Below are 26,197 nucleotides of genomic sequence, written 5' to 3' on the forward strand. Positions count from 1 at the left end.
GGGTGTTAGATAGAGTGGATGTTAGGGGGTGTTAGACAGCGTGGATGTTAGGGGTGTTAGATAGCGTGGATGTTAGGGGGTGTTAGATTGCGTGGATGTTAGGGGGTGTTAGATAGCGTGGATGTTAGGGGGTGTTAGATAGCGTGGATGTTAGGGGGTGTTTGATAGCGTGGATGTTAGGGGGTGTTAGATAGCGTGGCTGTTAGGGGGTGTTAGATAGCATGGATGTTAGGGGGTGTTAGATAGCGTGGCTGTTAGGGGGTGTTAGATAGCGTGGATGTTAGGGGGTGTTAGACAGCGTGGATGTTAGGGGGTGTTAGATTGCGTGGATGTTAGGGGGTGTTAGATAGCGTGGATGTTAGGGGGTGTTAGATAGCGTGGATGTTAGGGGGTGTTAGATAGCGTTAATGTTAGGGGGTGTTAGATAGCGTGGATGTTAGGGCGTGTTAGATAGCGTGGCTGTTAGGGGTGTTAGATAGAGTGGATGTTAGGGGGAGTTAGATAGCGTGGATGTTAGGGGTGTTAGATAGAGTGGATGTTAGGGGGAGTTAGATAGCGTGGATGTTAGGGGGTGTTAGATAGCGTGGCTGTTATGGGGTGTTAGATAGCATGGATGTTAGGGGGTGTTAGATAGCGTGGCTGTTAGGGGGTGTTAGATAGCATGGCTGTTAGGGGGAGTTAGATAGCGTGGATGTTAGGGCGTGTTAGATAGCGTGGCTGTTAGGGGGAGTTAGATAGCGTGGATGTTAGGGGGTGAAAGATAGCGTGGATGTTAGGGGGAGTTAGATAGCGTGGATGTTAGGGGGTGTTAGATAGCGTGGATGTTAGGGGGTGTTAGATAGCGTGGATGTTAGGGGGTGTTAGATAGCGTGGATTTTAGGGGGTGTTAGATAGCGTGGATGCTAGGGGGAGTTAGATAGCGTGGATGTTAGGGGGTGTTAGATAGCGTGGATGTTAGGGGGTGTTAGATAGCGTGGATGTTAGGGGTGTTAGATAGCGTGGATGTTAGGGGGTGTTAGACAGCGTGGATGTTAGGGGGTGTTAGATAGCGTGGATGTTAGGGGGTGAAAGATAGCGTGGATGTTAGGGGGTGAAAGATAGCGTGGATGTTAGGGGGTGTTAGATAGCGTGGATGTTAGGGGGTGTTAGATAGCGTGGCTGTTAGGGGTGTTAGATAGCGTGGCTGTTAGGGGGTGTTAGATAGCGTGGATGTTAGGGGGAGTTAGATAGCGTGGATGTTAGGGGGTGTTAGATAGCGTGGATGTTAGGGGGAGTTAGATAGCGTGGATGTTAGGGGGTGTTAGATAGCGTGGATGTTAGGGGGTGTTAGATAGCGTGGATGTTAGGGGGAGTTAGATAGCGTGGATGTTAGGGGTGTTAGATAGCGTGGATGTTAGGGGGTGTTAGATAGCGTGGATGTTAGGGGGTGAAAGATAGCGTGGATGTTAGGGGGTGAAAGATAGCGTGGATGTTAGGGGGTGTTAGATAGCGTGGATGTTAGGGGGTGTTAGATAGCGTGGATGTTAGGGGGTGTTAGATAGCGTGGATGTTAGGGGGAGTTAAATAGTGTGGTTGTTAGGGGTGTTAGATAGCGTGGATGTTAGGGGGTGTTAGATAGCGTGGATGTTAGGGGAAGTTAGATAGCGTGGATGTTAGGGGTGTTAGATAGCGTGGATGTTAGGGGGTGTTAGATAGCGTGGATGTTAGGGGGTGTTAGATAGCGTGGATGTTAGGGGGTGTTAGATAGCGTGGATGTTAGGGCGTGTTAGATAGCGTGGATGTTAGGGGGTGCTAGATAGCGTGGATGTTAGGGGGTGCTAGATAGCGTGGATGTTAGGGGGTGAAAGATAGCGTGGATGTTAGGGGGTGAAAGATAGCGTGGATATTAGGGGGTGTTAGATAGCGTGGATGTTAGGGGGTGTTGGATAGCGTGGATGTTAGGGGGTGTTAGATAGCGTGGATGTTAGGGGGTGTTAGATAGCGTGGATGTTAGGGGGTGTTAGATAGCGTGGATGTTAGGGGGTGTTAGATAGCGTGGATGTTAGGGGGTGTTAGATAGCGTGGATGTTAGGGGGTGTTAGATAGCGTGGATGTTAGGGGGTGTTAGATAGCGTGGATGTTAGGGGGTGTTGATAGCGTGGATGTTAGGGGGTGTTAGATTTCGTGGATGTTAGGGGGTGTTAGATAGCGTGGATGTTAGGGCGTGTTAGATAGCGTGGCTGTTAGGGGGTGTTAGATAACGTGGATGTTAGGGGGTGTTAGATAGCGTGGATGTTAGGGCGTGTTAGATAGCGTGGCTGTTAGGGGGTGTTACTGTAGATAGCGTGGATGTTAGGGCGTGTTGGATAGCGTGGATGTTAGGGCGTGTTAGATAGCGTGGATGTTAGGGGGTGTTAGATAGCGTGGATGTTAGGGGGTGTTAGATAGCGTGGATGTTAGGGGGTATTAGATAGCGTGGATGTTAGGGGGTGTTAGATAGCGTGGATGTTAGGGGGAGTTAGATAGCGTGGCTGTTAGGGGGTGTTAGATAACGTGGATGTTAGGGGGTGTTAGATAGCGTGAATGTTAGGGTGTGTTAGATAGCGTGGATGTTAGGGGGTGTTAGATAGAGTGGATGTTAGGGGGTGTTAGACAGCGTGGATGTTAGGGGTGTTAGATAGCGTGGATGTTAGGGGGTGTTAGATTGCGTGGATGTTAGGGGGTGTTAGATAGCGTGGATGTTAGGGGGTGTTAGATAGCGTGGATGTTAGGGGGTGTTTGATAGCGTGGATGTTAGGGGGTGTTAGATAGCGTGGCTGTTAGGGGGTGTTAGATAGCATGGATGTTAGGGGGTGTTAGATAGCGTGGCTGTTAGGGGGTGTTAGATAGCGTGGATGTTAGGGGGTGTTAGACAGCGTGGATGTTAGGGGGTGTTAGATTGCGTGGATGTTAGGGGGTGTTAGATAGCGTGGATGTTAGGGGGTGTTAGATAGCGTGGATGTTAGGGGGTGTTAGATAGCGTTAATGTTAGGGGGAGTTAGATAGCGTGGATGTTAGGGGGTGTTAGATAGCGTGGATGTTAGGGCGTGTTAGATAGCGTGGATGTTAGGGGGAGTTAGATAGCGTGGATGTTAGGGGGAGTTAGATAGCGTGGATGTTAGGGGGAGTTAGATAGCGTGGATGTTAGGGGGAGTTAGATAGCGTGGATGTTAGGGGGTGTTAGTAGCGTGGAGTTTGGTTTGCATACAAAGCTTTACCAGCATACTGGCAATGAAAAATACCTAAGGGACCTGAAAATAACACAAGGTTATAAGCAGCAAGCATAACAATAAATATTAAAAAGATAATTAGCCGTCTGAACTTTGCAATAAGTTTCCCGCTTCTGCCAGTGGATGGATATATTCAGTGATCTGAGGGCCAAGCCAAAGCTACTTGTTTGTTTTTTAAATGCTGTGTCAGATTTCAGCAAGGACTAAAAAAAGACTTTTTTTAAATGTTGGTAGTATAGACTGCTTATATATTCTGGGTCTAACAATAGGTCGGTGAGAATTCGCCATCCTGGCGGTCGCAGACCGTCTCCTCACCGCAACAAACCTTCCGTGACGGACACTCAGGATGCGCGGTCTCGTGGTCCCACTACGCGCGCGCGGATCTTGCGCGGTCTGATTCCCCATCCGTGGATTCTGTCTCCGTCCCCCACTCTGATGCACGACGGGTGCATTCGTCCAGCCTCCCCGCTGAAGCGCGTTCCAAACCCCACCTCCGCTCTGGTGATGGACAGGACCGGCGTGGGAGGGACTCGTGCCTCGGGCTCCGCCCCCTGACCTCCGTGACGTGCACGGGTCGGCGCGCAACCGGTCCCGCCCCCATTCGCTGTAGAGATGTCCAGGACCAGCGTGGGAGTGACGCATGACGCAGGCTTCGCTCTCTGATCTCCGTGACACACGCGGTTCGGCGTGCGATCGGTTCCGCCCCCATCTCTGATTAGGCTGCATCCTAGGGCACGCCCCCGTGCACCCTGGCTGGCTATTGGAGGCTCCTCCTTTATATACCTTCCTGCTGCATTCAGTCTTTGCTGAGCATAGTCTAGCGTGACGCCGTGCCTTGCTGCATTCTAGCTCCTGTGACCTTGCCTTGCTGATTAACCTCTTGTTGCCTAACCCTGCTTGTCTCTTGGATTCCGCACCTCTCCTCCTCTCCTGATCCGGCTTTGAACGAGCATCCTCCAATCCTACCTTGGCTAAATACTCCAACGATCCGATATTCTCCAATCCTGAACCTGGCTATGTACCCCGACAATCCGCTACTCTCCAACCCCGAACTTGGCTACGCACTCTGACGATCCACAACTCTCCAATCCTGAACCCGGCCCCTAGTAGGCTCAAAGGTCATACCACATAACTGAATACTGCTACTTTGAATACAAAGAATTCGAAAGGCAAGGGCAACTTCTCATGTGGCAGAAGTCGCTGCATCACGTGCAGACACATTAAAAAGTTAGATCAATTTACAACTTTTACAAATGGCACAACATATGGTGTCAATGATTACATTGATTAAGTACATTTGGTGTGTACCTCGTATCTTGTGAAAGAAAGGGTTTGATGCAAAAAGCACTCATACTAATTAATCAAAATCGTGATATGTGTTTTAAATATTCGAAAAACACAGAATTACCTCATATATACGAGGCAAGGCTGTCTGGCAACAAATCTAACCAATTAAGGTCAGGGGTTGACACCTCGTATCTTGCCGATGCGGCCTACATTATATTGGGCGTACATCTAGGGCATTGAGCACCAGATTCCTCGAACATAGGAGGAATGTGATACGAGGTTTTAATATGCATAGTCAGTCACGTCACTACAGCGCCACACATGATAAGGACCCTTTTCGTAGTCTATCTATTATGGGCATTGAGTCCATATCATCGTCTCTTTTAGGAGGCGATAGATTTAAAAGGTTATGCTTGCGTGAGATATATTGGATGTATGTCCTAGGGACATTACATCCCAATGGTCTAAATGATTGTATTGATGTCAGTACTGTTGTCTAGTTTCTGCTTCTAGTCTATTAAGAGGCTACTCTAGAGGTCTGGTTTGGATGGCGTTTGCCCTATCCCCTTTCGAGTAGTGCCTTTTATATTCATTATCGGTATATGTTTATCCTTTTGTGTTGTCTCTGGCCCATATTGACACATATTATATTTTTATTAATATATTTTTCTTATTATTATAACTATCACCATTATTATCATTAGGATTTATATATTGGTATTATTAAGGAATACAACAGACGACAGAGAAGCCCAATGCTACATCCAACATGACAAAAATACACAGTAAAATACTTATATATTCTCTTGAAAAATAGGTCATTTAGTTTAACCCATTGGCCAAAGCGTTGTAAGCTTGCGAGCCACGACAAGGCAGAATCCCTTGCTGCAGTGGAAGTGCTGTATGCTGGGTGATAATGGGGAAAGGCGGGGTTGCAGACCTGCCTAAGACATGCAGATGAGCATACAGCTATATTTGCATATTTGCTTTCCTGTGGAGGGTATTTGTCACTTTTTTTACTCACCATAACTTAACTCAGTATTATGGTTTTATATATATATATATATATATATATATATATATATATATATATATATATATATATAAAATGTTGATAGCATAAGGTGTAAAAACTATCAGTTAATTATCATTGTATAACAATTGTTGTATAACTATTGTTGTAAATCTATTTGTGGATCACTCTCCTGTGATGCTCTTTTTATTTGCTGTTTGTTTAAATCTGCATATTATGGTATGGCTCTTACTTACAAATAGTAATATTGTCCAGCAACTAAAAGGGTTAATTTCAATTTGTAATTTGCATATACTGCCGCCCCTAACCTGTATTGGCTACGTAAGTCTTTAGAATGGGTATAAAGGGGTAGCTAGCTGACCAATAGGATTATCCCCTGACAAAGTCATTAGTGACGAAACGCGTAGGGCGTTTTCTGGAGTGACGAAAGTAGCAGCTGTTTTTATTGCACGTTGCACAGAGAGAATGAGTACTTGGTTTCCAGGCGGCGGTGGGTGGGTTATTGCCACGGATCCATGCTGCGGCTTGCTGTATGAACCGGAACCAATGCAGGGAGGTGTGTGTGCAGCCAGAGGAAGATTCTTTGTGGGACACATGGTGTTCACCTAATCTGGTACACAGAATATCAAGGCACCCCCTTTGGACTACCGCATGCAGTGAAGGAGTCATTTTATAATCTGTAAAGGCTTCCGTTTCGTCACGAAGCTTGGAGACAAGCGAAACACGTTGAGTGAACAGAAGCAGTCCAGAAGTGTACCCTGAACCCCCCTGAACCCGTGTGGATCAATTCTGCGATCGATCACAAACCGGAAGTGACGCGACGGGCCAAACCGTAAGTGACGCGACACGACCTCGGGAGTGGGGCAGACGGCATACACTGAAGCTGCGCATCTATAATTTTATGTGTCTATGCACATAGTGCAAAATGTGAGTGCAATATTTATTGCTTTATCAATATATATGAGTGAACATGCAATGTTGCACTAAGAGTGTCATCTCTTTTATTGAGGGTTTGTCCTGCTGAAGCCTGGTGCTTCATGTCAAGCAAGTCTTCCATACATACACACTGCTGGTATTTGATTGAGAAATTGTGAGTCCCCACTTGTGATTTTTGAAGCTGTTTTTTCCTGTAGAACGTATTACACTATATATTATATATTTCTTTCCACATACGGTGACATCTGCGCTTCCCACAAGTTTCTTTCTGCAGTCAACAAAAGGAGGAATTGGATCTTCTCCTCAAGGGTTAAGCTGCGAAGTTTACTGTTTTACATTTATTATTCACTTTATTTATCAAGCACCATTTAAGGTCTATCACTGCACCTCTATTAGAAGCGCCTCACCCCCCCCCCCCTTTTTTACACTAGGAGTGTGCCTGTTTTCTTTTTGTTTTTTCATATATATATATATATACACACACACACACATACACACACACACATATACACATATATATATATATATATATTGTGATGCCCACACCACGTTGTAGCATCTTTTAGTCCCAGATAAAGGCAGGAAACGTCGTACTTCTCTTACGTGGGGTTTATTTACAGGGCTTAAATCATATGCTAACAGGCCCACCGTCCTTTTAAATCAAAACAACACATACAAATAACAATCTATTCACTTTAGAGAAAACTAACTTCACCGTAGCTTTAGCCCTTGCTAACTGGATGGCCAGATAAGCTGGTTCCCAAGACAAAACATGCCCTGGCATATACCATAGTGTAACACAGTCTCTGCATACAACAATAAAGGGTTTTTGCTTATCAGTCCTTTGGAGCAGACGTTGCCGCTTCAGCACCTTCTCTCTTCCTTTCTTCTCAGGGGAACTCAGCCCCACGTTGAGCCCAGAGAAACGCCTCTGTAGGTCCTCTGTCCCAGCTTCCGCAGCTGTGGAGCACATTCTATCTCTCCCCTTCTCTGGGGAAAATAGTCTCTCTCTCTCTCTCTCTCTCTCTCTCATCCTCTCTCTCACCCTCTCTCTCACCCTCTCTCTCACCCTCTCTCTCACCCTCTCTCTCTCACCCTCTCTCTCTGTGTCACTTCCAGCAGTGTCTCTCTGTATCTACTTTGTTCACTTCATTTAGACCAGACTGATTAGCTGCACCTGAGGGTGGTTTATTCAGGTGAACTTAACCCTTTGTATACCGGAAAGGCCCATAGCTGTCCGTTTCCAGCACCTAGAGGACAGTGATGGTCTCACATATCCCTCCCCCAAGCGTTACATTGTCCTGTGATACGGCCCGTGCACCAGCCTCTTTGTCAGAGACGTCAGACATCAATCTCTTCTTTTCCTTGCCTTCTAGTTGAAGACTTTTTTTTTCCTTCGGGGCAATTACTAGTCCTTCTAGGCCTGCAGTTTGTGAAGATGCACCTCCATCTTTTTCCTCATGTGTTCAGAGTCTCCTTAATATCTTTGGTTGCTGCCTGCAGGATAGGTGAAGGCTTAGTTAATGCTTGCGCCGATGGTTCAGACTTTACAATCTCATTTTAAATTGGGGTAGTGTTCCCAACTACTACTGTACCCTTGTCTTCATGGACCTTGGTTTCCGTAATATCCAGACATGTGGGCACGGCCAATGCCTTGTCCTGTAGTGGAGACACTTGCGTATTACTGTTCCGGAGAGCCTCACTCTGTTTTAACTCTACTGTTACCTTTTCCATGGAGCTCTTCTTAAAGGTCTTTTTCATATTAGAAACCTCCTGCTGGGCAGTGATAGAGTACAACGTAGAGTCCCACTCAGTCTTCAGAGCCTCGAGCTCCTCGCCTAGGTCACGCTTTTGTTTCTCTGCCATTTTGTGGCCAGCATGCTCAGACTTCAGGTCCTTCCTCAGGTCTTGAAGCTGTCCTTCTATACTTCTTTTCCGACTGAAGGCAGCTGCCAGTTCAACTTCTTTGAAGTTGAGTCGCGAATCCACATCTCCTAGCTGACTCAGAGCAAGATTTAAATCTGTTTCCTTTTCTTCATTTCTGGCTTGCAGCAAGTTTAGTGCTTCAGCAAGAAACTACTGTCTCTTGAAAACATCTTGCAATTCTCCTCTTAGCGCCTCCATCTCTTCAATGTGGTTGCTCTGAGTTTGCCTCCATGTATCCTTCATCATACCGTGGAGCTCTGCAGGTTTTGTCGCTAGGAACGCTGCTGCTTTTGTTTTCCAGGCCTCTTTCTCCTTGGCGTACTGACTCATGGGGATGGAGCAGCCCCTCTGCTTCTCCATCTCTTTCTATAATTTCTGGACGTTTTCCCGCTCCCTCTCATACAGAGTCACCTGGCATCTAAGCTCCGTCTCCAGCGATGCTCTGGTGGCATGCAGCGTGGCCTTCAGCTCCTCATACTGCTCTATGGGGACACCCTGGGTATTCAGCCATTCCTGTAGCACTTGTACTTTGTGAGAAGCCCGGACACTTGCTTCCTTTAGAACTTGCTGCATCTCCTCTGCATCCGCCTGTTTCTCCTTGGTCACTTGCAGACTTGAACGTAGCTCTTGCAGCTGGCTCTGTCATAAGTGCGCTGCATGTGTGTGCTGCTCCAGGGAGACACGTTGCACCCTCTCTACATTCTGTGTTTCTTCCTGCACTTCTAACTTTTCCTGCATCAATTGCTTCTTCACTTTTTCTGCTTGGTGAAGCTTCTTATCACCTTCACTGATCTGGTCAGTCAAGTCTGGCTTTTTCTGTCTCAGACTTGTATTTGCTCTTTTTACCGTCTCTAAACTAATCAGGTTCTCTTCCTCAGCATCCTTCAATTCACAGATCTCTGTGCTGAGAGCGTAGACCTCATGACGTAAGAGTTCAGCTCTGCTTTGAGCGCGCAAGCCTCTTCCTGAGAAACTTCTACTGTAACTCTGTGATGAAGTTTTGCACATCTTTCTGGGACATTTCATAGTGTAGTTTCCTGTCAGTACTTGTTTTCTCTGATTCGATCGACTCTCTGTATATGGCAGTAGCAGTAACCTTTGTCATCTCTAGGCTGGTCGTCATTCCCATGACTATTGCGCCAAACGCTCTGGGCTGTAGCTCATCTCTGGTCTTTTCTGACCCACGCCTTCCTGAATACACGGGGTAAAAATGTTCTGGAGCTTCTGCTGAAAATGGAGACTGTCCTTTTCGTGGGACCCCATAGGAGTCATCATCATCATTGTCATCCTCATCCAGCGTGAAGGGACAGTCTTTGGTGTGGTCCAGCTTTTCACACCATAAACATTTCTGGTTCAGTTCCTTTTGCGGAACCACGCCGGGGTACCCATTCCTGAAAGGACATTGTTTTGTGTAGCCAGGTATATTACACATATAGCACATTGTATCTTCCATTTTCTACCTGCAGGTGTATTCTTCACCTTGACCTATTGGAGGCGCAATTTCCTCAATTCTTCATACCCGACAGGGAAGACTTTACACTCAGCAGTTGCTCATGGCGATATCTTTACACAGCACAGCAATCCTTTCATACCCGACAGGGCAGACTTTACACTCCGCAATTGCCAGCTGCAATTTTCACTTTCTTCAGAAAGTTTTTTGGTTTTTCTGCTTGGGTTCAGCACCTTAACATATCTTCATCTACTGACCTCTGTGTGCTATTGCATCCCCACTTCACACACTCTGTAAGCACAACTGGTCATACACAGTGGGACAGACTTAGCTTCCTCTTCACTTCAGTTGGGTGGCCATTTTAAATCCTTGCATTTATTTTCAAACCCACAGTTTCCGCTGCTCATTGCCTTTTGGACTGCCCGCAATAAACTCCACCAATTGTGATGCCCACACCATGTTGTAGCATCTTTTAGGAGAGATTCCACAGGGGAGAAAAACGGAGCACAGCAGTGAATGATGGGGGCTAGACACCGGTAAATCAGAGGGTTAAAAATCCTTTACTCCATGGTAGACATCATGGTATGGGATAGGTAAAATCTCTAACGCGTTTCGAGCCGTCGCCCTTTGTCAAAGAGGATATTTACAGAACGCATCTGTAGCAGCTGATATAGGAGTCCCCCCGCCTCCAGCTGATGCGTGACATATGTATTCGGTGGCGTGAAATCACAGTGTTACAATCTGATTGGCTCGTAACAAGATCCAATAGGATGTAAGATCTAATATGGTATTTGCTCGAGCTGGGGGGTAGTGTACATCAGCCTGCACAGAGTCTGTGTGCTACTGAGAGACACACACAAGAAGAGAAACAGACATGCGTTAAATAATACTACAAGAACAACTAAAATAGGTTAAAATCAAGTAACAGTATGGAATGATATGGCGAGGATGAGGATGCATAAATAAGAATATATATGAAGTAGATATGTATTCATTTAAGATAATGTAACTAGAATAGATTTCATTAAATAATCCTTATTCAAAAGTATCTACACATTTATATCTATATTGACATATCTTGAACAATGTAACAGAGAAATGCATAGTAATGGTGGATAATAAATCAAACCAAAGATTGGGAACCAAAACGTATCACAATGATTGTGAATGATAACTTAATGATCACTATATACAGAATAAAGCATGTAAAATAATAATAATGAAGGATACATATAATGATTATAAAGCATAATGATCATTTCAATAAATGTTTTAGTTCCCAATCAATGTTCATACTCTTGGGAGCTAGTGTCCCAAGGTTATAAATCCAGTGCATCTCACGGCAATTGAGGAGGGATTCCCTATCTCCTCCTCTAGGATGACTGCGTATGTGTTCAATAGCACTGAATGAGAAAGTGTCCATTGATCCTTTTGGACAATTGATAAAATGTCGGGCAACTGGGAATTTGTCATTTTTATTTTTAATAGTTCTAATATGTTCGCTTATCCTTATTTTTAAGGGTCTAATGGTTCTTCCAATGTAGCTGCACCCACATTCACATCTTAAGATATATATGACATAATTCGTGTTGCAGGTCAAAAAAGAATTAATCTTATATTTTTGGCCAGTATGCACATTTCTCAAAGATTTGATAGGAAAAGCGTATCTGCAAAAATTGCAGGAACCACACCTGTAAAAACCATTAGGGATTTTGGTGTTTTTTATTTCTTTAGGTCTATACATGCTAGGTGAAAGATAGTTTCCTAGGGTCTTAGCTTTCTTATATACTACCTTAGGATTGAATTTAGTGAAAATGTCCAAATCTCTATCTAATCAGAGAACCTCCCAATGTTTATTTAAAATAAATCTTATATGTTCAGCTTGTTTGGAATAGGTAGTGATAAGGAGAGGTATCTCTTTATCTTGACGTGTCTTGAATGTTTGTTCAGTTGATCTATGAAAGCTGAAATTCTTAGTTTTTTGTCTATCCAAAAGGTCTGCTCTTTTGATCTGTTTGACATATTTCAGTGCACACTCTAGATCACCGTCACTGTATCCACGAGCTTTAAATCTCATTCTAAGTTGTTCTGCTTGTATATTGAACGATTCCTCAGTAGAGCAAATCCTCCTAAGTCGTAAGAACTGACTTTTAGGGATACCATTTAACAGTGGTCTAGGGTGTGCACTATTAGCTCTAAGTAGGGAGTTGTGGGAATTTTCCTTCCTGTATATGTCTGTTTGTATATGAAGATTAGTGTCAACATATAAATGTAAATCGAAATAATTAATGTGATTATCGTGAAATGTATATGTAAATTTAAGATTATAGTCGTTAGAGTTTAGATATTCAAAAAAAGAAAAAAGTGTCTGTGAATCCCCACACCAAATCAAGAGTAAGTCATCAATATAGCGACGATAAAATTTAATATATTGCCTATATGGATTAGTGTCATCTTTTAGTCCCAGATAAAGGCAGGAAACGTTGTACTTCTCTTACGTGGGGTTTATTTACAGGGATTAAATCATATGCTAACACCATCACTTTAAATCAAAACAACACATAAAAATAACACCTATTCCCTTTAGGGAAAACTAACTACACCGTGGCTTTAGCCCTTGCTAACTGAATGGCCCGCTAAGCTGGTTCCCAAGCCAAAATATGCCCTTGCATATGCCATAATGTAACACAACATACAACATACAACAATAACGTGTTTTTGCTTATCTGTCAGTCCTTTGGAGCAGACGTCGCCGCTTCAGCACGGTCTCACCTCCTTTCTTCCAAGGAGAACTCAGCCCCACGTTGAGCCCAGAGAAACTCCTCTGTAGGTCCTCTGTACCAGCTTCCGTAGCTGTGCAGCATTTTCTATCTCCCCCTTCTCTGGGGAAAACAGTCTCTCTCTCTCTCTCTCTCTCTGTGTGTGTCACTTCCAGCAGTGTCTCTCTGTATCTACTTTAAACACTTCCTTGTTCAGTTCATTCAGACAGGCTTACTAGTTGCACCTGAGGGTTGCTTATTCAAGTGAACTTAACTTTGTGTATGCTGGAAAGGCCCATAGCTGCCCTTTTCCAGCACCTAGAGGACAGTGATGGTATCACATATACATATACATATACATATATATATATATATACATACATATATACATATATATATGTATATATATATATATACATATACATAATATACATACATATACATACATATATATTGGCTATATGCTAACGGTGTAGGTTTTGTTGCATTTTTCACCCAACATAACTTAAAATGTGATATAGTAAACCTACCCAGCCTAGAAATATTTCAAAGCAAGTATTAACCAACCTCACACTGATGATACCCATCAAGGTTGAATCATGTCTGTGAGTGGTTTGTACTTGCTTTGCTAGTCCCATGCTGTGCTTAAAAGCTGTGTGAACGGCGATGCATCAGCTTAAATGGGCTCCATGTGAATGGATATTCCAGGCGAAAGGTGACATATTGTGTACTCATTTGCATGCCATTTCCCATAATCCCTTGCTGCAGTGGGAGCACTGTATGCGAGGTGATAATGGTTGAAAGGCAGGGTTGCAGACCTGTCTAAGACATGTGAATGTGCTCACAAGTGATATTCCTTATTGGCTATATGCTAACGGTGGAGGTTTTCTGTCGCCTTTTTCACCCACCATAACTTTAAAAAAACAATCTGGGGCAATCACCAACAAGACCCAGGAACATACTGGGTACATGCTGAAAACATGCTGGGTTCATGCTGCAACATTTCTGCAGACAAACTAATGGCCCATCGGATTAACATTGGGGGTCCCTGGCAGTCCCATTCAAACTGCCAGGGACCCCTGCTGAGTTAATCCGATCGCCCTTTAGTCTCTGCAGAAATGTCACTGAAAGGTTGCAGCATGTACCCAGCATGTACCCAGCATGTACCCAGCATGTACCCAGCTTGTACCCAGTATGTACCCAGTATGTACCCAGCATGTACCCAGCATGTACCCAGTATGTACCCAGCATGTACCCAGCATGTACCCAGCATGTACCCAGCATGTACCCAGCATGTACCCAGCATGTACCCAGCATGTACCCAGCATGTACCTGGATCTTGCTGGTGATAGCCCCAGATTTTCCAAGGCAAGTTTAAGGCAAGTGTTAGAATACTCGTCCGCGCACCTGTATATTGTAACTGAACTCTATGAGGAAATGGGAGGCGATCACGGGCGTTCCGCAACAGCGGGGCTACCGACGTCACTTAAACCACAAAACATTAAGAGTATGCACATGTAATGTGATCAACTGGCATCTCAAACAGCACTAATGGTTGAAGAAATACTAATTTAGGAATAACGATACAAACGTTGATTCAGTCCTCCATGATCCACAGACTAAGTGGTGACTCCTGCAGGGCGTGCACCCAGGCACAAGACATATGGTAAGAAGGAAGATCCAAATGGAATAAGCCGGTGCACAGCAATAGAGCAACGCTGGTCGTGGTGACCAAAAAATATGTTTATTGGGTAACATCCATACAGTTGTAGTACTGCAAATCCTCTAACATGTTTCACACGGTGTACTGTAAGTGCTTTATCACAGAGTAACGTTCCTCTGCAAATCCTCTAACATGTGTCACACGGTGTAAGCGCTTTATCAAAGAGGAAGGTTCCTCTGCAAATCTATTCTGGGAAATGGATTTGGAGTGTTTCGCTCATGTCTACTTATTTGTAAGGTATTATGTTATATGTTAACCACTGTAGTGCCTGAAGGTGTTCCTTTGCAATCCATTGGTAGCCTCAAGCATCAAAGGGGTTAAATAATTGTCTGCCAGAGGGTTTTGTAAGAAATTGCTATTAAGATCTAATAACATTTTAGGTTTGAAATATGTGAAAATCCTAAGGGGTTCACAAACTTTTTCTCAACACTGTACAGTATATAGACGCCTATAGATGTTTATGGACTTTCAGACGCTGGGAAAGCTGATGTTTGGCCTAGGATAGCCCTATACTTTATGTTGTCATGTCTTTTGCTGTACCTTGGCTGAGGAAAAGTTGTAGTATGGAAAAATGGTGCTCAAACAATCACATGTGGCTCTATTTGAAAAAATCTTTTTTTCTTATTATTTCACATGAATTTTCTAAATGTCCTGGATGTTTAAGGGGATGTCCAGAATGCAATATGTGTAGTATAGCACAAGAAAGGGTCCGTGTCTAGGGGTGTCCACTTGACCACCCACAAAGAACAACACAGAAGAATATTCCCAATCAAGTGTGGCAGTATACAGTTCATATATTGACAAGGTAAAAATGACAATGAAGTCTGTTACCTGTCTGTTTGCAGTAATCCAAGGCATCCAGGGCGTGCAATCCGCAGAAGAGGATCCAGAAGCTCTAGAGAAATGCAGAGCAAAGCAAAGAAAGACCAAAAATCGGACAAAAACCAAATGTGTAAAAAATCCAGGGAAACTCTTATTCTGAGATCAATTTATTACAGGCTCAGGCAAGATGGTAAGGTTAGATAAACCGCACGACGCGTTTCGTGCCTAAGTCTTACCATCTTGCCTGAGCTTGTAATAAATTGATCTCAGAATAAGAGTTGCCCTGGATTTTTTACTCATTTGATTTCTGTCCAATTTTTGGTCTCTCTTCGCTGTGCTCTGCATTTCTCTACAGCTTCTTGGCTGAGGAAAAGCCTATATTTTTTGTTGTTGATGCACTTTGGCAAAATAAAAAGCTACATTTATTTAAGCAAGTCTTTTGTCTTCACCTCTGCACGCATCTGCTACAAGTTGTTATACTGCAGATAAGGATTCTAGAGTCTAGATAACCACATGCAAATGAGCAGACTGGGGAGCTAATTCTATATCTGCTGAAGGGGCCATTCAGTTTTTGACCGAAAGTCCACATAGGGCGACATATGGCCAGAATGGTTGATTTAACAGATATAGAATAAGGATCTGAGAGTCACTCTTTAGCTTCCTGTCTATTTTATCCATCGATGCTATTCCATGTACTGTGAAGGGTGTTCACCACTTTGTTTTACCCACTATAACCTCTAAGTATTATAATTGTCCTCATATGGCTGAGCTGTAAGTAAAAATCTTTGCTCCCCAAAGGCGGTGTTAAGCATCGTTTCAGGAGTGATCACAGGACTGTGCTTGCAGCCCGCATGATGTTACCGGAAGTGGAGGGGTTTCCATCGGGCCCACTGCTCAATTGTCATTGTTGCCATGATGTACCTGGTAACCTCAATAGGGCTGAAGGACACCCCCCCCCCCGGACCCCTCAGTTTGCGCACCCCTGCTCCAACTCACTCTTCACCCCTCCTCTTCCTCTCTTACTCAATTCCCCCTTCCTCTCACACTCAATTCCCAATTCCTCTGACACTCAATCCCCCTCTCTTTCACTCAATCCCTCCCCTCTTACCTTGCCTTGTGGGCAATGTGGGACAGGGTCGGGGGCCCTGGGTCCCGCCAACGTTGGGGCCACGCAGGCCGATACAGACGTTGGGCCTGATTTGTAGTCTGGCCTTGACATGGGTACACGGCAACAGGAGGGGGGCAGGGAGGGCCCTGCAGCACGCCAAGGCCCCAGCAACCCAACACGGAGGTTGAGCTCTACCTCCTTGTTGCCAAGTGACCCTCCCCCCCTATTGCCGTGTACCCGTGACCCGGTTGGTGCCAGAAGTTGCGCCTGACTAAGTGTCAGCCCCTGCAGGGTTTTGCAGTAGTGTAGATACGCCCCTGATCAGTAGTGTGGGAATGGGGGGCCACTGGTTTTCATCATTACCCTGTTCATGTTTATTTATTTATTTATAAAATGTTTTACAAGGTAATATAAAACATTGAGAGTTACCTCTCGTTTCCAAGTATGTCCTGGGCACAGAGTTATGCTGACAAATAATACATGGTTACAAATACAGTTACATAAATGAACAGGGTATACATTATATACAAGACATTGCATGCACAGTTAAAGCTAATATATATTATGGGCGTATGTAACAGTTACAGACCAGATTAAAATGTGAGACAGCCTTAGATTTGAAAAAACTTAGACTGGTGGTGGATGTGAGAGTCTCCGGTAGATTGTTCCAGTTTTGTGGTGCACGGTAAGAGAAGGAGGAGCGGCCGGATACTGTGGTGAGCCTTGGGACCACGAACATTCTTTTGAAAACAGATCTCAGGTGGTAAGTGTATGTATAAAAGATTTCTTGGTGTTTGTTCATGATGGAGAATAAGAGCACTTTTTTTGATTATCACGTGTGTGCCAGTTTTTTGTACAGAGTGCTGTGGGTATTTCTTCTATTCTGCCATTTCTGAGGATTTGGGGAGATCCTTTTACCTGCGTGCACCAGTCTGATTTGGTTCTAATACAGTAACATATGACTTTCTATTCTGAAAAAAACAGCTAATCCTGCACTTGCAGTGGCCAAAGTAAAGCAACATACAAATCTTTGCAACATTCTTGCATTTCACCTGTTTTCCCCAAGCTCCAGTTTTCTTTCAAATCTTTATTTCAGAAGTTTGTCCAGGAATTTGGCTGGGTAACAAAGTTTATTATTTACCTTGGACGTCTCAGAAAAATCTACTTTCAGCACTTGCAAAAGTGTAGAAACTGTCAGCTAACTGGTTCCCATGTTGTGTATTTTTAAAGTGCCTGGTTTATTTGGTAATGTTGCACGCTTGCTATGTTAGGTTTCCATAACACAAACGCAATGTTCAGACTGTTCTCTGATAAAGAAAAAGGTCACAGATATAGGATTCATTGGTTATTTCAACATCTGAATAACAACACTGAAGGCAACATTAAAGCTGCATAATAAACGCGTTTGTATAGTTTGCACTTCAGAACTAATGGTAATCTTTGTGTTTAGTAAATAACATTTCCATGTCATAATTACGCTCAGTGAGTTTTGTCTGTGTGACAGGATTGTGCTTTTCTGCAATCACAGTGCCACTGCCTCCAATGGCAATTCAGCCCGTGATCCCCTGCATGTGCTTTTTGATAGTCTTAGAAATGAGTAAAACTTAAAGCAGCAATCCAAGTGAGATTTATTTTTTATTTTTTTTAACACAGCATTTAAGCTGGGGGGTTCTGGAGCTGAACCCCATTCATTTCAGCTGCGGGGACCCCCTAGATCCAGAGATATGTACTTCCGAAGGGGATGCCAGTATCTCCTGCAAGTTTAAAAGTCCCCCGGCACATGGGTCCTGAGGAAGCCGCACCGGATGACATCACGGCTTCCTATTGGCCCGCAGGACGCGGGAGCTTTGAAAAGCGGCCATTATGTGAACCTCGGCTAGTGAGCCGGAGCGGCTACTGCCACCCCCTACAGAGGTATCTCCGGGAGCAAGGGGTCCCCGGAGCTGAAATTAACGGGGTTCAGCTTCAGAGACCCCCTGCTTCAATCCTATGTAAACAAATGTAAAAACTGGAACGGAAAAACCCAGCCAGCTTGGGTGGCCGTTCTAACAAGTTCTTAATATACACAGTAATTGCTGTGCAATTGTGTTTCTTACAGCTTCGTGACTTGTGTGATTTCAAATGTAGTTTAAAGGTCTATTAGCTGTAATTGTTCAGAACGTCCTGTATAATGCCATACATCTGGCTTGGGCATACTAAGCATAGGCTCATTGTACACTGCCTATCATCATCAGATCTCCTTTTACAGCAGCTAACAGCCAGTGCATTGCAGCATCAAACAGTGAGCACTAAGGGGCCAGGCAGAGAGAGGTCTCAGTACCATATCAGATCATTTCCTTTTATGTACATTGATGGTGAGATGCAAATGTACACTCCCTTTGAAAGTGTCATTCAGACGACCTACTTCTATGCCCATAACTGCTGTGTATCACGTTTGCTCCTACAATGTGTTGCATATCAGTCCAGCAGCTTCAGGGTTTCGTCGTAAAGACTCTCTCAAGAATTATTCCACATTTTACTGTTCTTTTAAAATGTTCCTTTATACGGTGCATGGGAAGATATAGAATATAAATAATATAGTGTAAATGATTTTTTCCTTATATACAGTACAGTATTTCTGTTGCGTATTCAGCAGTGCGCATTTAATTTGTAGGCACCCTCCATGTGTGCTGTGGCTCCGAAGATAAAGTGGGCCCACTCACTTTGACGTCTCCGCTAATCACCACTTTTTTGCATTTCATTTTATACAGTTTTTATTTTTTTAAATCTAAGGTGCTGTTCAGAAGATATAGGCTTTTGAAATATTACGTCTCGCGGGGAGGTTAAAATGGAGTTCTCCCCAGAGCCCAGTGCAGTGTAAACGTTACCATGGCAACCTCAGAAGCTAGAAATTAAGAAAATCATACATTTTAAGACGAATGTATTTTATTTTTGATCAGGACATGCTAAGGGTGCAAAATACTAATAACATAGGAACTAAACTCATAGATTTCTCAAGTGAATTTGTGCTTTAATGGTATTGATATACTGAGACTCTCCTCCCCAGTTAGTTTCTAGTGAAAAGTAACAATGCTGCATAATACAGCTATACTGTGTATACTATGTAGCAGGGTTTATTGCAGAATGGTGTAGTATTCTGTGTTATCACTGCCATTGAAATCAATGGAAAATCTGAGATATTCTGTTACACCGTAATATTCTGCTTTGTGAGCATGTGCAATAACCCTTGCTACATCTGTATCTGTAAAGGGTCGGCCTTGGGGCTTGCTGGGCACAAGGCGGCACGCTGACAGCGGGGACCCCCAGTGAAAAAAGTTAAGGCGACTTACCTTGAAGAGCGGCCCTCCTCCGATAGCATCATTACGTCACCATTGCAACGGGACACTACAGGAGGCAGCTCGCTCCGGACACACACACCTCTTGGTGAGAAGCAGTCCTGCCGGTCCAGGAACCCCGCGCTCCCTCCTCCAGCTCCCCCTATCCGGTCAGGCGGAAGTTGGATCCCGGCGCCGACAGGAGGAGGGAAAGGAGGGAGAAAAGGCACTGGGCCGAAGGTGGCCTTGCCCTAAAACACTCGGAGGCCTATTTACTAAGTATCACAGATGGCATACATTTTACACATTGAAATTTCAAATGTAATTGGGTCTCCGTGTCCACCTACTGTATTCTCTCTCTCTCTCTCTCTCTCTCTCTCTCTCTCTCTCTCTCTCTCTCTCATATATTAGTGTATCTGACATAACTTCATTTATCACATGCAGATTGATTTTGCATCACTATTTGTAGTCCCATTGAATTTTCTATTGCAGAATTCTCTTTAGGAACAAACATAATATATCACTTGGATATGAAACTGTGTCTGCTGTTGGGTACTTTTGGATCACTGAAATCCCCAGCAGTTGTTACAAAGCGCCACACCCCAGTCCCAGAGAGAATACGCTCAGAAACACTCAGCTCTTTTCTCAGTGCTCTCTGCTTTCTGAAGATGAGTCACATCTGCTCTACAGGATTACATTTTATCTGCTCACAGAATGCAAGTTAATAGCTTTTATTGTTCCTCAATTTACTATAACACTATAAAAAGCTAATACTGAAGCACTCATTTACTCTGCACTCTCGCAACCGGACTAACACAGCTACTTCTACTTAATATAAAAATATAGTCATTTTGTGAATGGGAGTGAACGCAGCAGAACAGGCAGAAAATGTATATATATATATATATATATATATATATATATATATATTTATTAAGGTTATGGTGGGTAAAAAAAGTGACAAAAACCCTCCACAGTATAGCATATAGCAACTGTAAATTGAAGCAGGGGGTCTCCAGAGCTGAACTGTATTAATTTCAGCTCCGGTGACCCCTTGCTTCCAGAGATACTGACCTCCGTAGCAGTGCCGGTATCTCTCTGCATCCAGGGAACTTGTGTGCCTAACATAATAGTGACTTTAAATGTCCAGTGTCACGCAGGCCAATAGGAAGCTGTGATGTCATCAGTTGCAGCTTCCAATTGGCCAGCGTAACTGAGACATTTAAACAGGGCCGGCCTTACCTCTTGTGGGGCCGAAGGCAGTATGCTGGCAACGGGTCCCCTCCTCCAGGTAGCGTCGCTACGTCATGGCGGTATGTGACATCTCGTTCTCATGGCAACGAGTCGTCATGTGAAGTTAGGTCGCCATGACAATGCAACACTGCAGAGGGGGGGTGGAGATGCTGCCACTCCGGAGAAGGTAAGACCCCCCCTAGACACCCTCATACACACACACATATAACGCACCTTGGGGTGAGCCCCAGAGACTCCCCAGCACCCTCCCCCAGCCTCCAGCTCTCCCCTCTCATCTGGTTGGAAGTTGGATCCCAGCGCCGACAAGAGATGGGATAGGAGGGAGCACGGGCCCCCTGAAGGCGCAGGGCCTAAAGCCTATGAAGGTAAACATCTCTTGAAGCAGGGGGTCCCCAGATCTGAAATTAACACAGTTCAGCTACAAAGATCCCCAGTTCCAAACGTGTAATTAAAAAAAAAAAAATATATATATATATATATATATATATATATATATATATATATATACACTGTATGTATGTGTGTGTGTATATATATATATACGCAGTGCAACCTGTTCTGCTTCTTCAAGTAGGGTTACTTCTCAGCCAATACAAGCAGTGGTCAAGTGGCTTTAAAATGTAACAATACCTTCACTTCTCAAAGTAGTTAATCCTGTGGAAAGCTGTCCTGTGTCTTCTACATTTTTTTTTTTCAACAAAAAAATGTAGTTCAAATATTGCTTTTTAACTTTAGCAAGAATTCTTTTGCTTATCGATTAAAACGGAATGTTGGATTTGGACCTTTTCATTTCTCCTATTGGCCGTGTGTTATATTCTTGTAACAGTTGTTCCCCCGCCCTGTGGGAGATTCCCCTGTTACCAGGTGTATGGTGCATGCTACCTGTAGGGTCACAAGAGGCTGAGGTGTCCGCCGATGGTTGTGGGGACTGCAGAACAGGATTCTGGGGTACATACCCGACATTTACTCCATGGTAATCAGTGCCTCCATCTGCTATAGGCTCCAGATGTATGAAGGTAATTTCCCACAGTAGAACAGACTTCTCTCCCCCCAGAAAGATTATACACCAGGCAGGAGGTATTATAATAGGAACAGTTTTATTTTTCTCTGCTCCCAGCGCAGTCACTTGGTGGCTCTGCCCAATGCAGTCACAGCTCTGGTCACAAATTTCAGATGGTCCCTGGACCTGCACTACGGGTCAAGGGCCCCCGCAGCAGTCCTAGGTCTTCCCTGGTCCTCTAGCAGGACCAGGGGTATAGGTTATCACTCACTCCCCCGAAGGGAAGTTAACCTGGGCCTGCCAGTGCACAACAGCCTGGGTGTGATACCTTGTCTCTCTCAATGGTAGAGACCAACTAACTATATTTTAGGATGCAACACCCTTAAGCACAGCAGGGGGAGGGTACCAGGTCTGAACCCAGACAGACCTGACCCCAACTGCTCCCCTGTCACTCGAGGGAGTGGAAAAAACCCATGATTGATCCCAACACTGCCTGCTGGTACCAGGACTGATATGTCAGTACAGGGTAGAATAATACTGTAGCCACACCCAGCCATGGCTACTATATATTATCATTTATATTTCCCTTGTACCCTCACGTTAAGATTTCACATTGTAGTTATATATGTAATTCATTTGTTTTTGATTGCATTATTACTATAGTTATATGCACTTGTTCATCATTTAGCACGGAAAACTTGTACACATTTTGTGCAAGGTTATCCCACAGGCAAGTATTATTATTGTGTGTGCATGTGTGTGTATTTAAAATGTAGAAAGGGAAAGAGGCACCCCAAAATAAACACATAATATTTCAATAGTAAAAAAAGAGGGTAGTGTGAGGTTGTAAATAAAATGTTTTTCCTCCATATGTACACACTAGTACCATCACATCATGTACAGTACAGTAGCTGGAAGGATATAACGGGTAATGTGACCTGCTGCACTTGCTTTTGAGTCTTGGGTGTTGATGTCGTCTGCAGAAGCAGGAGGGCAAGAGTAGCGAGAGAGAGAGCGACACTGATTGGATGTCAGCGTTAGACTGTGTGAAAGTTAGTGTGAGTTAATACTTATGGGTAACTTCTATATACTGTATGTCGAAGTGGATGTTCGTGCTATTTTCGGGCAAAAAGAAAACCTATAGAAGTCTATGGGAATTTTCAGCCCAAAACGTCTATGCTGGAAATGCCTCTGCATCCAGGAACTGGTGGCATTCTTGCTGCTGCCTCCAATATTGTGCCAGTTGAGGAGGAAAAAGGCACGGACAGGGGGAAGTTGAGGAGGAGGGTTAAGGTCAGGCCACTACTGAGGGGAGTAGTGTTCCTAATTCTCATTTTTCTATTGGTGGTGATGAGGAGGAGGAGGATTATGATGGGAGAAAAGACACAATGTCTGGAAGAAATCACTTCTACCACCATAAGAAGAGGGCTCGTCATCCTAGGTCTGGACATATTTCAGTTTGCTTCCCCAGGGAACTGTGCATAGGTCAGGAAAGGTCCACGGGACTATATGTAGTGCCAACATTCCTAGCGGGAGGGGCCCACCTGGGGACCACTGCCCTGCACAGCCACAGGTGCCATCATCATAGGGAGATCTAGAAACGTTACCGTTACCAGTCTACTATTAGACAAGCTCTAGAGTCACCACCACCAATATTCCTGCATCCGCCACCACCAGAACTGTAAGGAGCCATAGGCCTAGGGCCACTTAGACAGTTGTTCTCCTCCTTAACCAGTGCCGTTGAACATTCATCATCACCACCACCAATACAGCCAACATCACAGCAGAGACTTGGAGTGAGAACAGTACGAGTCCATTGAAGGTTAACCTTTGGGCATTGTTTAGACTAGAGCACCTATACAGTAATAAAACAGTCAGTGGGGGCGAGAATGGCTGGGGGATGAGACGCCCTACTGGAAGGCCACGTTATCTATCAGGTCGCGCGTGATGTGCCTACCCGATCCTCTGGAGGAGTGGTCGGACTCCCGTTGGCGCGCACACGTCCGCGGGATGGACGACCCTGCCGGCCACTGCAGTCAAGAGCGGAGCCTTGACTGTGCGCCCGCCGCGATCCCACCACGCGTCGCGCGCCCCGCCGAGTGCACGGAAGGATAGAATCAGGGACGGGACCATGCTCAGCTATACTACACCTGCATCTAAGGTAATTACAGCCTATCAGTTCTCTACCTATTGCTAGTATACTCCCCCTGCCTCCTCTCCATTGGTTCATCTCTCTATTTATATCCACCCAGTTCTCTGTCTTGTTGCTGAGCATAGACCCTTGTCTATGCACTGTGCTCATTGCAGCCTGAGTTTTGCCTGTGTCTGAACCTGTCTTGATCTCCGTTGTGACCCCTGCCTGTACTTGACCTGTCTCTTCTACATCCCTGGACTTCGGCGCGTTATTGTACTGCTGCTCTCTCCACACCACGGCTTACAGACGATGACTATTCTGCTCTCTCCACTCCACGACCATGGCTTACGGACTACTACTATTCTCCTCTCTCCAACCCCGGACCACGGCAAGTACTCTGAACTACCTAGACTCTCCTACCTTGACCCGACTACACATCCCTGACTCTGCTATCCGGACCTGGCGCCGTGGTTGTAGAGCGGAAGTATATATACATCCCCACCTCGACCCCGTGGTCTAGTCCAGGTTGTAGTGAGCATCCGTGACATTATCATCCCACAGTGTATGAGCGACACGGCAAATGTAGGAGAGGCACAGAGTTCCTCCAGAATTCTCTCTCATCATTAGTCCATCCTGCCCTGAGCCCTTAGAGTATATATTATTGGGTAGACCCATTTGCAAAATCTTTGCCTGCAAGCCTTAGTGGTGGTGTGTAGTGGTGTGTAGGGCCTGCGAGATGGAAAGACACTGGTCTTTGTGGTTGCTACTAGTACAGGTGGGACAGTGGCACTGGTCATCATCTGAGCTCAGCTAGGGTCACTGGCATGTGGTTTTTCAGTATCAGTTCTCGGTTCAACCAAGTTTTCATCCCCATTCCTCATAGTATGTCAGTTATGTTGTTATACATTGGCCAGCAAGTCTCAGGTGGTACTACTGGTGGTATTGCGTAATGGACACTGGTGGTGGTAGGTACAAGGGGGTGGCCACTGGCTGTTGGTAAAACCCTCATCGATCTTACTTGAGCATAGCATACACCACTAGACTCGCCAATTTAGCATTATTATTATTATTCGCCTCATACTCACGCTGCGTGCAAACAAAAGTTCCTTCCTATTAAGTAGTAGTGGGAGAAATTAAAATGGGATGACTTGACTGATGCCAGTATTGTCAATGTTGACCTGACCAGAGGCCTCCTCAAACACAGCTCCCCCATCAGATATCACTGGTTGGGCAACAACATCTTAAGGAGTTTGGAATTCTATATCCATGACGTAGTTATTTACAGCTTTGTGCTACTCATAGAGCCATTGTAGGACTAAAATATGAAATTATGCCACTGCCAAATTAGCTACTGGCCCTGTGTTGATTATGATAATGGCAGTCGGGGTGGTGTACTTTAGTACATGGTGGCAATATGCAAGAGGCAGCTTAGCTTGCGGTATCTTAGTCAGACTCTCCATTCTAACTAAATTTCTCTCGCGCACTAAACCCTCCTACAGTAGTATCGCAGTAATCACACACTGTTCTTTAAAAGCGTTTCTTGTCACAGGGTAAAAATGAAAAGAAAAAGACTACTGTATGTCCTTGGGCCCTCCTTCCTACCCTTGAATGTCAGATGGAACAGTTAGGACATACCCTCAACAAGCCAAGTACTGTGCAAACCTAGATGGAATATTTGGGGCTGGTAAAGCTGTGTGTGCTCTTGCTTGTTTGGGCTCCCACAAAATGGTACAAAGATAAAGTAAAATGATGGTGGACATTAGTACTAATTGTGGTGGTGTTATCTGCCATGGGTGAACTGGTACGGCTTCCTCCTCAGAATATGGTGACATGGAGACCAACATAAATGAGACGTTAATTTGTTTTAATGAATGTAAGCCTTCCCATACTGCTACTAGACAGATTGGTGCTACTGTATGATCGGTTATAATGGATGCTGAACACCTGATCAGATAGCACGCTCGCTAGTGAACAGCTGAGGCATGCCAATGCTATGTGTGCCAGTTCAGGCCACATTTCATTTTTTTCCACCCAGTAATTTGCAGGGTCAGAGATAAATTGTGTAATTCATGTATGCCTCCCCCATGTTAGCCGCCCTTACGCGCACCTTCCCTTCTGTTTGCAGCCTCACATGCACCAATCTATAATGTGGCAACATGTCCCACAGGGAACTACCTCAGCTACTACTGTTTACAACACAACC

This window comes from Ascaphus truei, chromosome 8, assembly GCF_040206685.1.
Source record: "Ascaphus truei isolate aAscTru1 chromosome 8, aAscTru1.hap1, whole genome shotgun sequence".
In the NCBI taxonomy this organism is placed as follows: domain Eukaryota; kingdom Metazoa; phylum Chordata; class Amphibia; order Anura; family Ascaphidae; genus Ascaphus; species Ascaphus truei.